Source organism: Podarcis pityusensis (assembly GCF_964106645.2).
Source record: "Podarcis pityusensis genome assembly, chromosome: 14".
Lineage (NCBI taxonomy): Eukaryota > Metazoa > Chordata > Lepidosauria > Squamata > Lacertidae > Podarcis > Podarcis pityusensis.
Window position 1 is genome coordinate 45,232,527 of NC_138039.1, and position 13,646 is coordinate 45,246,172.

At 46.2% G+C, this 13,646-nt stretch overlaps 1 long non-coding RNA gene across 1 annotated transcript; it reads left to right on the forward strand.

Moving 5' to 3' along the window:
* The first annotated feature begins 949 nt into the window (after positions 1 to 949).
* LOC308462759 lies at positions 950 to 8,856 on the forward strand. Its single transcript, XR_013979320.1, has 4 exons — positions 950 to 1,199; positions 1,727 to 1,843; positions 2,769 to 3,027; positions 7,648 to 8,856. It is a non-coding gene; the product is annotated as an uncharacterized lncRNA (long non-coding RNA).
* Positions 8,857 to 13,646: the final 4,790 nt, after the last annotated feature.

A 13,646-nucleotide genomic window follows, 5' to 3' on the forward strand; every position in this document is an offset into this window, starting at 1 on the left:
TACACACAAACCTACAGTTCTCTCGTGCCTTCCTTTCGGGATCCCTTGACTTTGAGACAGGAGCATGCCATGAAACCAGAACATCGTGGTGGAAGAAGAAGAGGAAGAGGAAGAGGAAGAGGAAGAAGAGGAGGAGGAGGAGGAGGAGGAGGAGGAGGAGGAGTTTGGATTTGATATCCCGTTTTATCACTACCCAAAGGAGTCTCAAAGCGACTAACATTCTCCTTTCCCTTCCTTCCCCACAACAAACACTCTATGAGGTGAGTGGGGCTGAGAGGCTTCAGAGAAGTGTGACTGGCCCAAGGTCACCCAGCAGCTGCACGTGGAGGAGTGGGGAAGCGAACGCGGTTCACCAGATTACGAGTCCACCGCTCTAAACCACTACACCACACTGGAATCAGAGAATAATACTGCTGAGTATTATTCAAGCAATTTATTATAACAGACGGGAATTGGAACAGTCATCAAAAATATGCTAAGCAGAATCGATTGGCACAGATGTCCATAAATGGTGCATGAACCACAGTTTTAACTGCTTTAAACTAACCTAAATATTCAAATTGCCTGTTCTGAAAGCCTGCATGGAAACACATAGACTGTGCATGAACCCCTTGATCCACCCTGTGCTATCTGTGGCCTCTGGTTCAGGGTGACTCCCCATGCAATATGCAGATCATCAGATATCTTAATATTATCCCACAAAGCAGCCAAGCTGGTATCTGATTTATTCCTGAGGGTAGGATCACCAGTTCTACAGAGTTCCTTAATAATGTTTGCCAAACGGAGCTCACAGCTATTATTAAAACAATATTGGGCTCTATAAATATACTGTTCCAGGGAGAATCCATGCTGATGGAAACAGCGAACCATTTAGCAGCCACCCAGGAGGTGTGCCAGTCCCCGTACCAATCAGGAGGGAAGTGTGAAGAAACACTGGCAGCTCAGGGCAGAGAGGTCAGGAGGAACGACACAGGAGAGGAGCGAGAATATTCAGAGAAAAGGCAAGGCAAACTAAGTTTGCGGGAATTATTTGTCTTCATAAGGAGTGACAGGGGGAATTGGAATGCTATTATAGCAACTCACAGCCTCCCACTTCCACGGCTGCTTTCATGCATTAGTGAATCGCTTTGGGATAGAAGCGGCAGACAGCGAAGTAGTTCACTAGCAGGAAGCATGGACCATCAACGGCTGGCAATCTGGTAGGAAAGGGAATTCCCTCTTTTGCATGTGCTGAAGTCAGCAAGAGTGTGTTCACTGATTGGTTAGTCCCTTTCTGGGATGTGCTGATGGTGGGGCCCAATATCTATATAGCAGATATGCACATCCAGGGTGCTGACTGGGGAACCTTGAACCTCTCTGACAGAGATGGGGGCCTGTGGCCCTCCAGATGCTGTTGGACCCCCAAACTCCCATTATCCCTGACTAATGCTGGCTTGGGCTGATAGGAGTGGGATGTCAACAGCATCTGGAAAACCACAGGGTCCCCAACATTGTTCTTCTGCCACCTCCCCACAGCTATAGGTAACATTGGTAGCAGTGCTGGAATTACACTTATTTTTGTGATGCTAATGCTTTTCAAAGGCTGTGTGGGTCATTATTTGATTAAGATTAGGGGGAATTGGGTATTGTGCTATTGAGCTGTTGGGCTTAAGTAAGGCCTCTCTACTACTTATCCATAAATTGAGCTTTTGGCAGGAATATCTCTCCCATTTCTATCACCCCACAGCAAAAGAAGAAGAAGAAGAGTTTGGATTTGATACCCTGCTTCATCACTACCCGAAGAAGTCTCAAAGCGGCTAACATTCTCCTTTCCCTTCCTCTCCCACAGCAAACACTCTGTGAGGTGAGTGGGGCTGAGAGACTTCAGAGAAGTATGACTGGCCCAAGGTCACCCAGCAGCTGCATGTGGAGGAGCGGAGACGCGAACCCAGTTCACCAGATTACGAGTCTACCGCTCTTAACCACTACACCACACTGACCAAAAGTCAGTGGTTCTTACTACTAGTGAACTGCTTCATCCGTTAACACTGCTTTAAGATATTTAGAAAATGCCAGCAAAAATACTGGGAGTCTGAGATGGTGGAAGTTGGAGTCTGTCAATATCTTGCAGGCCGGTGGGGCACAGGTTCCCCATCCTTGATGTAAATAATTTGTGTTGACTTATCAGAGGAAAACAGATCCTGCAACAGCTTCCATAAATTCAAAAAGCTCATTGCGCTAGCCACAATATTAACAATAACACATGAATGCAAAGATATTGCTTGTGAGAAAAAGCCTAGAAACATTTGGTAGAATGAATAAATGGAAGAGACAAGTTTTACCAATTATACTGATTGGTTGCTAAATCAAGCTGAAAGAGAGATTCTGAATCAAGGTACAGGTAGGTGGGGAAACGAGTTGTGGATGGTGCCCATTGTAGAGCAGAAGGCAGGGAAACCAACAGGAGCCAACCTGAGTTGCCATATTGAGCTATTTTTTAAGAAGACCCCAAAGTTGTTGAGCTCCTTTTTCTTTCTTTTTTATGAAAACACCACAAATATGTGATTTTTCAATTGGCTTGCCTAAGATTCAGGATAAAGCGCCGCCTTTGGGAAGTCCTGCCCAGACGCCAATTCTGCCTTTGAAATCCCGGTAATGTCTTGGAAAATCCGGACATATGGCAGCCCTAGGATAGGCAGAGTTAACCAGTTCTTGTTAGGGCTCCATCTTCCTCCCTGCTGAGTTGTGTAATTAATTCTACTTTTGTCTCTATCCTCTTCTCTACACAGTTCTACAAGGACAACACTGAGATTGAGAAGGAGGAAACCCCTACAGACCAGCCTCCACTGAAAAAAATACACAGAAAAATGGCAGGTGCTTTAGACTGTATACGAAGGATATAGCAAAACTGCATTAGAATCCTAATGGAGAGATGGAAGACAACTGAGCCAAAGGGGGTTGGATATCCATGAAGACTTATGAATGACACCATAAAGTTTAAAGAAATGCCAGATGGGTGGAATGGTGTAATGCACTCCTACAGAAACAGTAAGCATATAAAAATGTAGAATAGTAAGGAATGAAATTGATATGGCCACAAGACAAATTTATGGGGTAACAGAGCATCCATACGCAATTTACATCTGCACTGGGAACAGCTGCTGAACACTATTTCTGCACTGATCATACATTTGGAAAAACAGAAAAGTACGCCACTTCATATTCTACTTGCTACAAAGGTCTCCTTAAGAAATACAATGTAGATTCAGAAATATAATATGAACTCAGACAGAAAGATATGAGCCTGACTCGAAATGCGTTTATCCCTACAAAGTCACCAATATCCAATGAGGAGTGTTACAGGTGAACTAAAACAAACCCACTGTTAGTAGTGAGAAGGAGGGAGAAATTTGATTAAGTTGGCAGTTAAAGGCAAAGTTACCAAATTTCCATTTTTTGAAATAATATTGTTACACGCCACCCCAATCCCTGAGTGGTGTGAGAATCCAGGGGTACCAGGCCTGCTTGCCAGGGTCTGTGATTCCTTTTGGACAAGGAGACACAGCAGAGACTGTGGCGTATTTATGGGATGTGGTTTATTTACACATATATGAAACCTAGAGAGAGTGCATTGCATTCACATCCCAAGAGGATCCTGTTCCTTCCATTTCTGCGGCCTTGGATTCCAAGAGACCCCAAAGTTTGTGTCCGACCCTCTCTGAAGCATGACCACCTTAATAATAATAATAATAATAATTTATTATTTATACCCCGCCCATCTGGCTGGGTTTCCCCAGCCACTCTGGGCGGCTTCCAAAAGAATATTAAAATACTATGATACATCAAACATTAAAAGCTTCCCTAAACAGGGCTGCCTTCAGATGTCTTCTAAAAGTCTGGTAGTTGTTGTTCTCTTTGACATCTGGTGGGAGGGCGTTCCACAGGGAGGGCGCCACTACCGAGAAGGCCCTCTGCCTGGTTCCCTGTAACTTGGCTTCTCGCAGTGAGGGAACCGCCAGAAGGCCCTCGGTGCTGGACCTCAGTGTCCGGGTAGAACGATGGAGGTGGAGACGCTCCTTCAGGTATACCTTCTCACTGGCCCCCCTCTTAAGCTTGCAAAGCTCACCCTGCCCCCCCCCGATGCTTACATAATCCAAACTGACATCCTACACACTCTGCCCGCTAACACACAGCTGGGAGAGGGGCCTCACCCAGGGGCGTAGGAAGGGGGGCGGAGCGCCCCAGGGGTCCTCACTGAGGGGGGTGACATTTCAGCGTGCCGCCCGCAACTCCCAAGCCTACCCCGAGCCGTCGGGGTAAGGGGGTGAGCTGCAACGCTTTGCTGGTGGCGTTTCCCCCTTCCCCCTTTGTTTTGACAGCTTGAGGAAGGCTTGGGAGTCATGGGCAGGTGGCGCACTGAATGTCCACCATGGGCGTCTTGCTCCGCCCCCAACTGCAAGGTTTGCACACTGCTCTGGGCACCCGAGCGGCTTTCCTGCACCTGGGAGGGCACCCTCTGCACCACACACCCCTCGGGAGCCTGCCCGTCCTGGGCAGCACGGACATATGCTCTGCTGCTGGCCTCAACCTCCTTGTCTGGCAGACAAGGAGGTTGAGGCCAAAACCCTCCTAATGGTTTTCTTGATGTGTTAATGCCTTGGGCATTATTGGCTTTGTTCTTCCAATGACCCACATTCAGCTAGCTATGGCAGTGGCCTGGCTCCTTAGCATAAGCTGAATCTAGCCGTGTTGGGCCCAGTTTCATCAAACCTTCATTATCCTTTGGAATTTGCTGAATTTCGCAATGACGTTCTTCACCCAAGTCATGTGTACAGAAATGCATGTACTATGGTAAAAGTGTGCATACTGAAAATCCTGCATATATTAGTCAGCTGCACTCTCCAGTTCCCAATACAGCAGGTTTAGTGTGTTTCCCATGGGGGCTTTCAAAGAGGACACCGCTTCAGCCACAGTTGTTTCTCTGGCCTGCACACTCTTCTTCCTCCTCCAGCTGTGCTACCTTTCCTCATCTCTAGGTGGAGATGGGAAACATTGGGGGCAAATCCTGGTAGAGATAAGGATTATTCCCACAGTGTGAAATAGCTGTGAATGCTGATTAATTGCGTCTTCCTTTGATCTCCTCTTCATTAGTCAGCTTCCTCCACTTTTGAGCATAATTAATACATTCCTGATCAAAGACCTATCAGAAGGCAAGCGCAAGCAACTCTTGTTTCATTGTGTGTTCCTATTAAAAGAAGAACTGTAGCAGCAATCAACCTGGAGAAGTAGCAAGAGCTTCCACTTTGACGGTGGAACCAGTCAAACCGGCCCCAAAAAGTCAATTACAAAGAGGAGGGCTGTTTGATCATTAATTTTAGAATCAAGAACACAGCATGGGATGTCCCACTTATTTCACTCTCATTCCCTCTCCCCAGATATCAGTAAACACATGGAAGGGATGGCAGAGAAGTTCTGGTCCAAGCTTGAGGTCTTTGGAATGCCTGTATATCAAGCAAGTGGTTCTGCTGGTTTCAGGATAAGGATGACATGGCGCACCTTTTGCCTCTGGCTGCATGTAGATCATGCATTTAGAGCACATTCAGAGCACATTTGGTGCACATGGTTTCCCCCAAAGACTCCCAAGAAGTGTAGTTTGTTAAGGGTGCTGGGAACTGTAGCTCTGTGAAGGGTAAATGGCAGTTCCCAGGATTCTTGGGGACAGGCGGACCATGTGTTTTAAAAATATGGTGCATAAACAGCCAGAGGTTATTCTGAGCCCTTGGTAAGTGGCGTGACACTTATCACACCTTCCCATCCCATCCCAAACCCAGACCTTTTAGAGGGCTGGAGGAATAACTGGCAGCAGGTAGGGCCAGGGTGGGGAAGCTGTGCCCCCACAGGGATGTTGAACTCAAATTCCCACCATCCCCTGCTGCATTCCCCCTGCTGCTTTTTGTTCTGGTTTTATGCTGATGCTCTTTTGATGGTTTAAGTTTGTGGTGAGCAACCTCTGGCTCCAGTGCTTCGTGAAACCCATGCCCAAATTCAAAAGCCATGGAAGGTGTTCCATTAGGGCAAATGGGGCCCTACCCTGCAACCTGAGCCAGGCCTGATCTGTCCACCTCCTTGCTTACAAGCAGCCCAGAAGGTGGCATTCCTTCTTAACTTCAGTATTGTACAGTGTCTAATGGCTGTGGCTCAGAAAGAGAGTGCCTGTTTTGCCTGCAGAAGGTTCCAGGTTCAGTCCCCAGAATCTCTGAATAGGGCTGTGAGAGACAGTGGCGTAGTGTGGGGGGTGCAGGGGGGGCCGACCGCACCGGGCGCAACATCTGGGGGTTAGGGTTAGGGGGCGCAAATCCACGGGTTAGGGGGCGCAAATTACTTGCCTTGCCCCGGGTGCTGACAACCCACGCTACGCCACTGGCGAGAGAGACCCCTGTCTCAAATGCTGGAGATCCACTGCTAGTCAATGTAGACCAGGGGTAGTCAACTTTTTCATACCTACCACCCACTAATGCATCTTTCTTGGTGGTAAAATTTCCTTACTGCCCACCGGTGCTCGATGGAAGGAGGATTCAGCTTGTGCAGTAGAACCCCCTATCTTCCTGGCAGCAGACGACAGAACCATGAAACAGGTGTAAAATACTCAAGCAAGACTTCTATTTACAACCTTACAAACAGAAAGCATGTGGGTGTTCTCTTTTGCAGGCAAATTCAAACTGCAACTTCTCCTCCTTTTGTACTCATCACCAGCTGTACCTTATCAACCCAGAAACCCACACCCAGAACTCACAGAAACAGTTAAAGCCCTAAACGGCCTCGGTTCTGTATACCTGAAGGAGCGTCTCCACCCCCATCATTCTGCCCGGACACTGAGGTCCAGCATCGAGGGCCTTCTGGTGGTTCCCTCGCTGCGAGAAGCCATGTTACAGGGAACCAGGCAGAGGGCCTTCTCGGTAGTGGCGCTTGCCCTGTGAAACACCCTCCCAGCAGATGTCAAGGCAATAAACAACTATTTCACTTTTAAAAGACAACTGAAGGCAGCCCTGTTTAGTGAAGTTTTTAATGTCTGACGCTGTATTGTTTTTAATATTTGGTTGGAAGCTGCCCAGAGTGACTGGGGAAACCCAGCCAGATGGGCGGGGTATAAATAATAAATTATTATTACTGTATTTTTCGCTCCATAAGGAGCACGGACCATAAGGCGCACCTAGTTTTTAGAGGGTGAAATCAAGAAAAGAAGAGCTCTCCCGGCTGGAGAGGTTGCTTGGCTAAAGAAGCCATAGCCACGTGCAGCCTCTCCCGGCCAGAGGGGCTGCGCGCAGCTATGGCAATACCCCCACCTCCCACAAAAGCCCACAGGAGCCGCGCGCCCTTTAAGGAGCACACGGCTCCTGCGGTCTTTTCTATGAGGAGGGAGAAGGGACTGACTGGCCACATCAGTCCCTTCTCCCTCCTGGGGAAAAGCCCGCAAGAGCCACGTGGAGCTTGTGTGTGGCTCTTGGGGGCTTTTCCTGCCTGCCCCCCCCCCCCCCGCATTCGCTCCATAAGACGCACACACATTTCCCCTTACTTTTTAGGAGGGAAAAAGTGCGTCTAACGGAGCGAAAAATACGGTGTATTATTATAGTTCTTAAAGTTACAATAATTTTTTCTGTTTCTTTGCAGAATGACTCCTAACACTACCACTGACCTAGAACCCTGAGATACTCACTAGTGGGCGGTAGGGACCAGGTTGACAACTCCTGGTGTAAACAATGCTGCGCTAGATGGACCAGTGGGTAAAGGGCTTCTATTGCTAACACTTTGTCCTTTATTACTTGAAGAATTCAGCAGGGAGGAGGAAGGGCATACAACAAATATTAGTTGTCTCTGCCTGTCATTGGACTCTGGCTCCACCTACTGTTGGCCTCCTGCCTTACACTGTACCAGTCCCAATGGACACCAGCTGCTAGTGTTTAAAAACCTTCTGCAAGTGATATGTTCTGGATCATTGATTTGATGGGCAAGGAAGAGATGGGCGGGAGAGAAAATGGTGTAGCAATGAGAGAGCAGTCAGGCTTTTTTCTTCTGATGGACTCCTTCCCCATCTGCCTCCTTGGTTAGGTGACCGTAGGTGGTCTGAGATGATAAATAGGTGCTAAATAAAGATGATAAATAGGAGATAAATAAGATGCTAAATATATCGAAGGCTGCTACCTCAAAATGATAATTGCCATTGTCTCCTCTGAGAGAAAAATGGATTTGCAGAATGTTGGATGTTTTCAAATATGCCCAATTAACCAGTTTAATTGACTCTGAAATGGTGCACAGAAAATTAATAATTTTCAGATAATCTATTTTGTTCAGTATCAAAATAATTTTCTGGCATGTCAGTGAGGACTGGCCCCCTTCATCACTTAAATTACTTAAATAATTGATATGATGGGCATGATTCAGTCAAAGTTAAGCCTCTTTTAAAGTCCAACTGATTTCAGTGAGGAAGATGTACAGTAGGTAGATATTTAATTCTCGCACTGAAGCCTGAGTTTAAGAAGCATGGCCACCACAGATTAAAAATCAGAGAGTCATAAACATTTGTAATAGAGCACAGCTCACAAGGTAACCTTCCAATCCATTGTTTAATGAAACAAATTCATGGGGAGTACAGAGAAATCTGAAGTGTGGCTATATTCTGCTTCACAACACATCGTTGGAACGTGGTTTCAATTAAAGACTTAGCAGCATTGAGATAAGATGAAATGGAGTACATTTTGATTCATGGTGATAATTTATTGTTTGCGCCAACCTAAGGGAAACTAGTTTTAAAGGTAGCTATGGATTTTCTTATTAATTAATTAGTTACAGTACATCCATGGTAGGTGAAGGTCTGTGCATATTTGGTAACATATTTATAGATAAATATTTTGTCCTATAAATTTCCTTCACCCTTATGTTTCCATTAGTAAGAATGCATAAAAATATTTTTTTCATGCACTATCTGGTGTCACTGGATCAATTCTGTTGAATTAATTAAAATAAATAGTTTTAACTGGATTCTTTATAAATGTGTGATTAATTGTTACTATTTTGAATTATACTGTGTTCTTCTCTTTCTTGGTGGGTCAGGCAAACTGCTATTCTGAATAATGCTTTTTATAGGGCAGGGTAGGGGGCACTGGGGTGAGTTTATAGGACCAAGGGGCCAGAAGTCTGAAAAGGTCTGGGAACCATTGCCTTAATCCATTTGGCTGGCCATGATGAGAAATGGGATGCTGGACTAAATTAGCTTTTTTGCCTGATCCAGCAGGGCTCTTCTTCTGTCCTTGTCTCTTCCCACGTAAGTTGGTGTAGGAGTGCAGCCTTAAGATCATCGGGTATTTTTACCTTTGTGCACAAAAGGAATAGTAAGACCGTGCAAAGAGATGCTTGCATGTTATTTGCTTGGGTTATGTTTTATGTCTTAAATAAATACTGAATGAGAGAAAGCATCCCCGGTGTACAAAAAATGGGAAAAGAAGATTCACGATGAAGCTTTTTCTAGCAAATTGTCTAGTTACGTGTGCCAGTTAGAGGGAAGACAAAAATGTTACTTTTACAGAAAAGTAGAGATGTTTTATTGAATACTAGGAAAATGAAATCCACAACTCCGTAAATATTGGCTGCGCTTGAGATATGCTTTAAAATGCAAGATGAAAGGCGTGTAGTTTAATAAGTAGTACTGCAATGAAAGATAATACTGTTGCTCTTTGGCAGCTGACATCCTGTGGCCTCCTGACTTTGAATCTAGAGGTGGCATTTAAAGGGGGGCTCAGGCCAGGGGGGCAAATATGGTCCTTGTTAGGCCCTTGGGTCTCTCCTTAGGCCACAGCCCTTGCTGGCTTTCCTCCATTCTCCTCCTTGAGTGTTCTTATCTGGATGGCAGATGTCCTTGAGCTCTGATGTCACAGACTGACTAGATGCAAAGGAGTTTTGTGAGGGACCAGCTGGGGAACCCCCAGAGGATGAAGACTCAATGCCAAGGAACTGGTGGTGGGACGACGATGAGCGGTCAAGGGGAGAAAAGGAAGAAGACTGGGAGGTGGCGGCATCGGAAGCTGAAGAGGTAACAAGGTTTAGTGAGCAGGAAGAGGCTGTGGCAGACAGCAGTCCAGAAGCGGAGGCAGAAGCGGAGGCTGGAGAGGAGGGGTTCAAGAGGTAGAGATGAGGTACACGGCTGAAGAAGTCAGAGGGGGAGTGTCTCCCACTCCTGATGTGACCAGCTCCCCTCCCCCTTGGTCTCCCAGAGAACATGCAGAGAAAGGAAGAAGGCAGAGAAAAGAGATACAAGACAAAGCAGCTTTAGGCTTCTGGAGAAGGAACCAGGGGAGAAGCCTTAGCAGTGGGAAGACCTTCAGTCCTTGCAACTGCCTCATTAAGGTAAGACCTACCAGGAAGAGTTGCTGGGATCATTAGGCCTGCACTGTCTCGGTTTCTTTGAAGAATTTCACTGACACCTGTCAAATTATTGCTGGCTTCCTCCTGACTCTTCTCCTGACACTGATAATGTTCTTGCTTTCTTGGATGGAGGATAGAGATGGGTGCACAAAGGCGTGGAGCGACTAGCCTACTGTACAATGGTAAAATTTGGATTCACAGCTCTCCCACTTTTGCCTCTTGCCCCACTTACCACTGGCACGTGGCTTCTAGATGTGGTTGCCCAGAAGAGAATGCAGCCCAAACAGGTCCCTTGTTCATGCCATCATTACTAGTAATTGAAATACTTTATTGTCACTTGTACAACTTGTATACAGTGAGATTACACAAGCACCCCCCACTCAGCTCTCTTAGTCTTAATTCCCCTCTTTTACTGACGCATACCCACCAAACCCAAAAGTGAGTTGCCCTGTTGTTATCTTTTCACTCAGCACCCTAACAGCCCACGGATAGAAGCTGTTCTTTACCCTGTTGGTGCGACTAATCATGCTTCTATATCTTCTGCCTGAGGGCAGGAGATCAAGAAAGTGCCGGCCAGGGTGTGAATCATCCCTGGGAATTTTCCTCACTCTCCTGAGGCAACGTTCTTCCGCTATTTCATCCAGCAGATTCACGGGACAGCCCATAATATCTTGTGCTGTATTCACCACCCTCTGTAGGCACTTCCTATCAGTTGATGTCAAACCAGCGTACCACACCCTGATGCAGTATGAAAGGACACTTTCTATTGTGGACCGGTAGAAGGAGATCATCAAATACTGATTGACATCATTCTTCCACAATACTGTGAAGAGATGGAGTCTCTCTTGGGCTTTCTTAACCACCTGGGTTGTATTTATTTTCCAAGTAAGGTCTTCACTGAGATAAACTCCTAGGAATTTAAAGGAAGAGACTCTCTCCACACAACCCTCCCCAATGTACAGCGGGCTAGTAAACACCATGTCATCTGTGAACATTTCCAATCCCCTTTTAAAAGTCATGGAAACATTCCTTATGAGGAACGGTTGAGGGAGTTAGGTATGTCCAGCCTGGAGAAGACAGAGGGGCGATACGATAGTCACCTTCAAACATCTGTAGGGCTGCCCCATGGAAGATGGGGCAAGCTTGTTTTCCGCTGCTCCAGAGGGTAGGACCTGAACTAATGGATTAAAATGACAAGAAAGGAGAGTCTGACTCAACATTAGGAAGAACCTTCTGATGGAGAGAGCTGTTTGAAGGTGGGACAGACCCTTTCCGAAGGTGGAGGTTTTTAAACAGAATTTGGATTCTTTAGCTGTGATTCCTGCATCGCAGGAGGTTCGGCTAGACAATCCTTTGGGTCCTTTCCAACACTTGTTGTTGTTTAATCATTTAGTTGTGTCCGACTCTTCATGACCCCATGGACCAGAGCACGCCAGGCACTCCTGTCTTCTACTGCCTCCCGCAGTTTGGTCAAACTCATGTTAGTAGCTTTGAGAACACTGTCCAACCATCTCGTCCTCTGTCGTCCCCTTCTCCTTGTGCCCTCAATCTTTCCCAACACCAGGGTCTTTTCTAGGGAGTCTTCTCTTCTTGTGAGGTGGCCAAAGTATTGGAGCCTCAGCTTCAGGATCTGTCCTTCCAGTGAGCACTCAGGGCTGATTTCCTTCAGAATGGATAGGTTTGATCTTCTTGCAGTCCATGGGACTCTCAAGAGTCTCCTCCAGCACCATAATTCAAAAGCATCAATTCTTCGGCAATCAGCCTTCTTTATGGTCCAACACTGTGATTCTACAATTTAAGCTAGCTGCCATCACCACACCCTTGTTCCAAAATAAGGTGGGGGGGGCACAAAGAGACCAATATTTGCCCTTTCCTTGCTTGCTGGCCTGAGCTGATTTGTTTCTAGCCTCCCCCGGCACCCCAGACATTGTGGCAGCTTTTTTGCTGCAAATTATCAGCGTCTGCCTTCCCCTGCTGAGGTCCTTGGCTTCACTCCTAAGTCCCATCAGCTTCCCGAGTTACAATCACAGTTTGATCTATGCTCTAATTGCAGGGGTCAATCAAACTTATTGGGACAGGGTACAAGTAGGGGTGGCTTGCTCAAGGCTTTAGTTACTGGAATGCCAAAAAAGAATGGTGAGGGAATTCTGGAGAAAATCCAGACAGAACTTGTGTGTGTGTGTGTGTGTGTGTGTGTGTGTGAGAGAGAGAGAGAGAGAGAGAGAGAGAGAGAGAGAGAGAGACTCTCTGTGAACCATTTAACCTTCCCCTTATGTCTTCCGGAAGCTGGGGGCCAGAAAGAGTAATGATCCTTCAAGGAAATGTTCAAAGTGGAGCTAGCCGGGCATCTAAGCACGGCCCTGAGATCCCTGAGGGGAATATCCACGTTATACTTTGGTCTAAAGCAAAAGGCTCTCCGTTACAGAAATGTCTATGTGGGTCAGCCTGAAATAAATGTTGTTTGGTTGGAGGATTGCCAGGGTGCAGTTGTGCCTTGTGAGCTACTATTTAGAACCCATTTTTGTTCATCCTTTCCTGAGGGGATGAATGGCATCTGCTCAGGAACATAAAGGGGGGTGGATTTTTTATTCTTATTCCCCGGTTCCATTCCATTCTTGTGCCCCTGGTCCACTCTGTCCTGTATTCCCCTCCTCCTGATTTTTAACTAGGAGTTCTTCCTCAAAATAATTCTAAAAATTGGAGCTTTGCCACAGACATTAAATTCCTTGTGCTCAATTGCATCTCTCCCTCATCACTCTGCGGTAGCTGCACATGTAGAGTTGTCATATTTCAAAAAGTAAAAACCAGGACACCCCAAAACTTGTTGAGATCCAGGACAAAGTGCTGCCTTTCATAATTTCCCCCCGGACATCAATTCTGCCTTTGATATCTTGGTGATGTCTGGGAAAATCTGGACATATGGCAGCCCTATGCATGTTAACATTGATATAATCAGCCCTGTCTTTAGCATATGAGCAGCCAGGGTGCAAAGATCCACCCAGTGCCCTCAAATTTATTTTAGCCCCCAAATTAACTTTTATTATACTTATGTCAGACACCACACTTATGCCTTATCTCTTGCTGTGAATGACAAGCGCTGTTGTTGAGTCTGACAAGCGCAGCCATTGTGAATGTCAAGCGTGGTGTGTCTTTGGTAAATGAGCGCACAAAGTCGAAAGTCCTTTAGTGAAACAGTAGGTATACTCTTCGGTAATACCTAGGTATATATGTTTTTTGTTTTTCTAACTTGA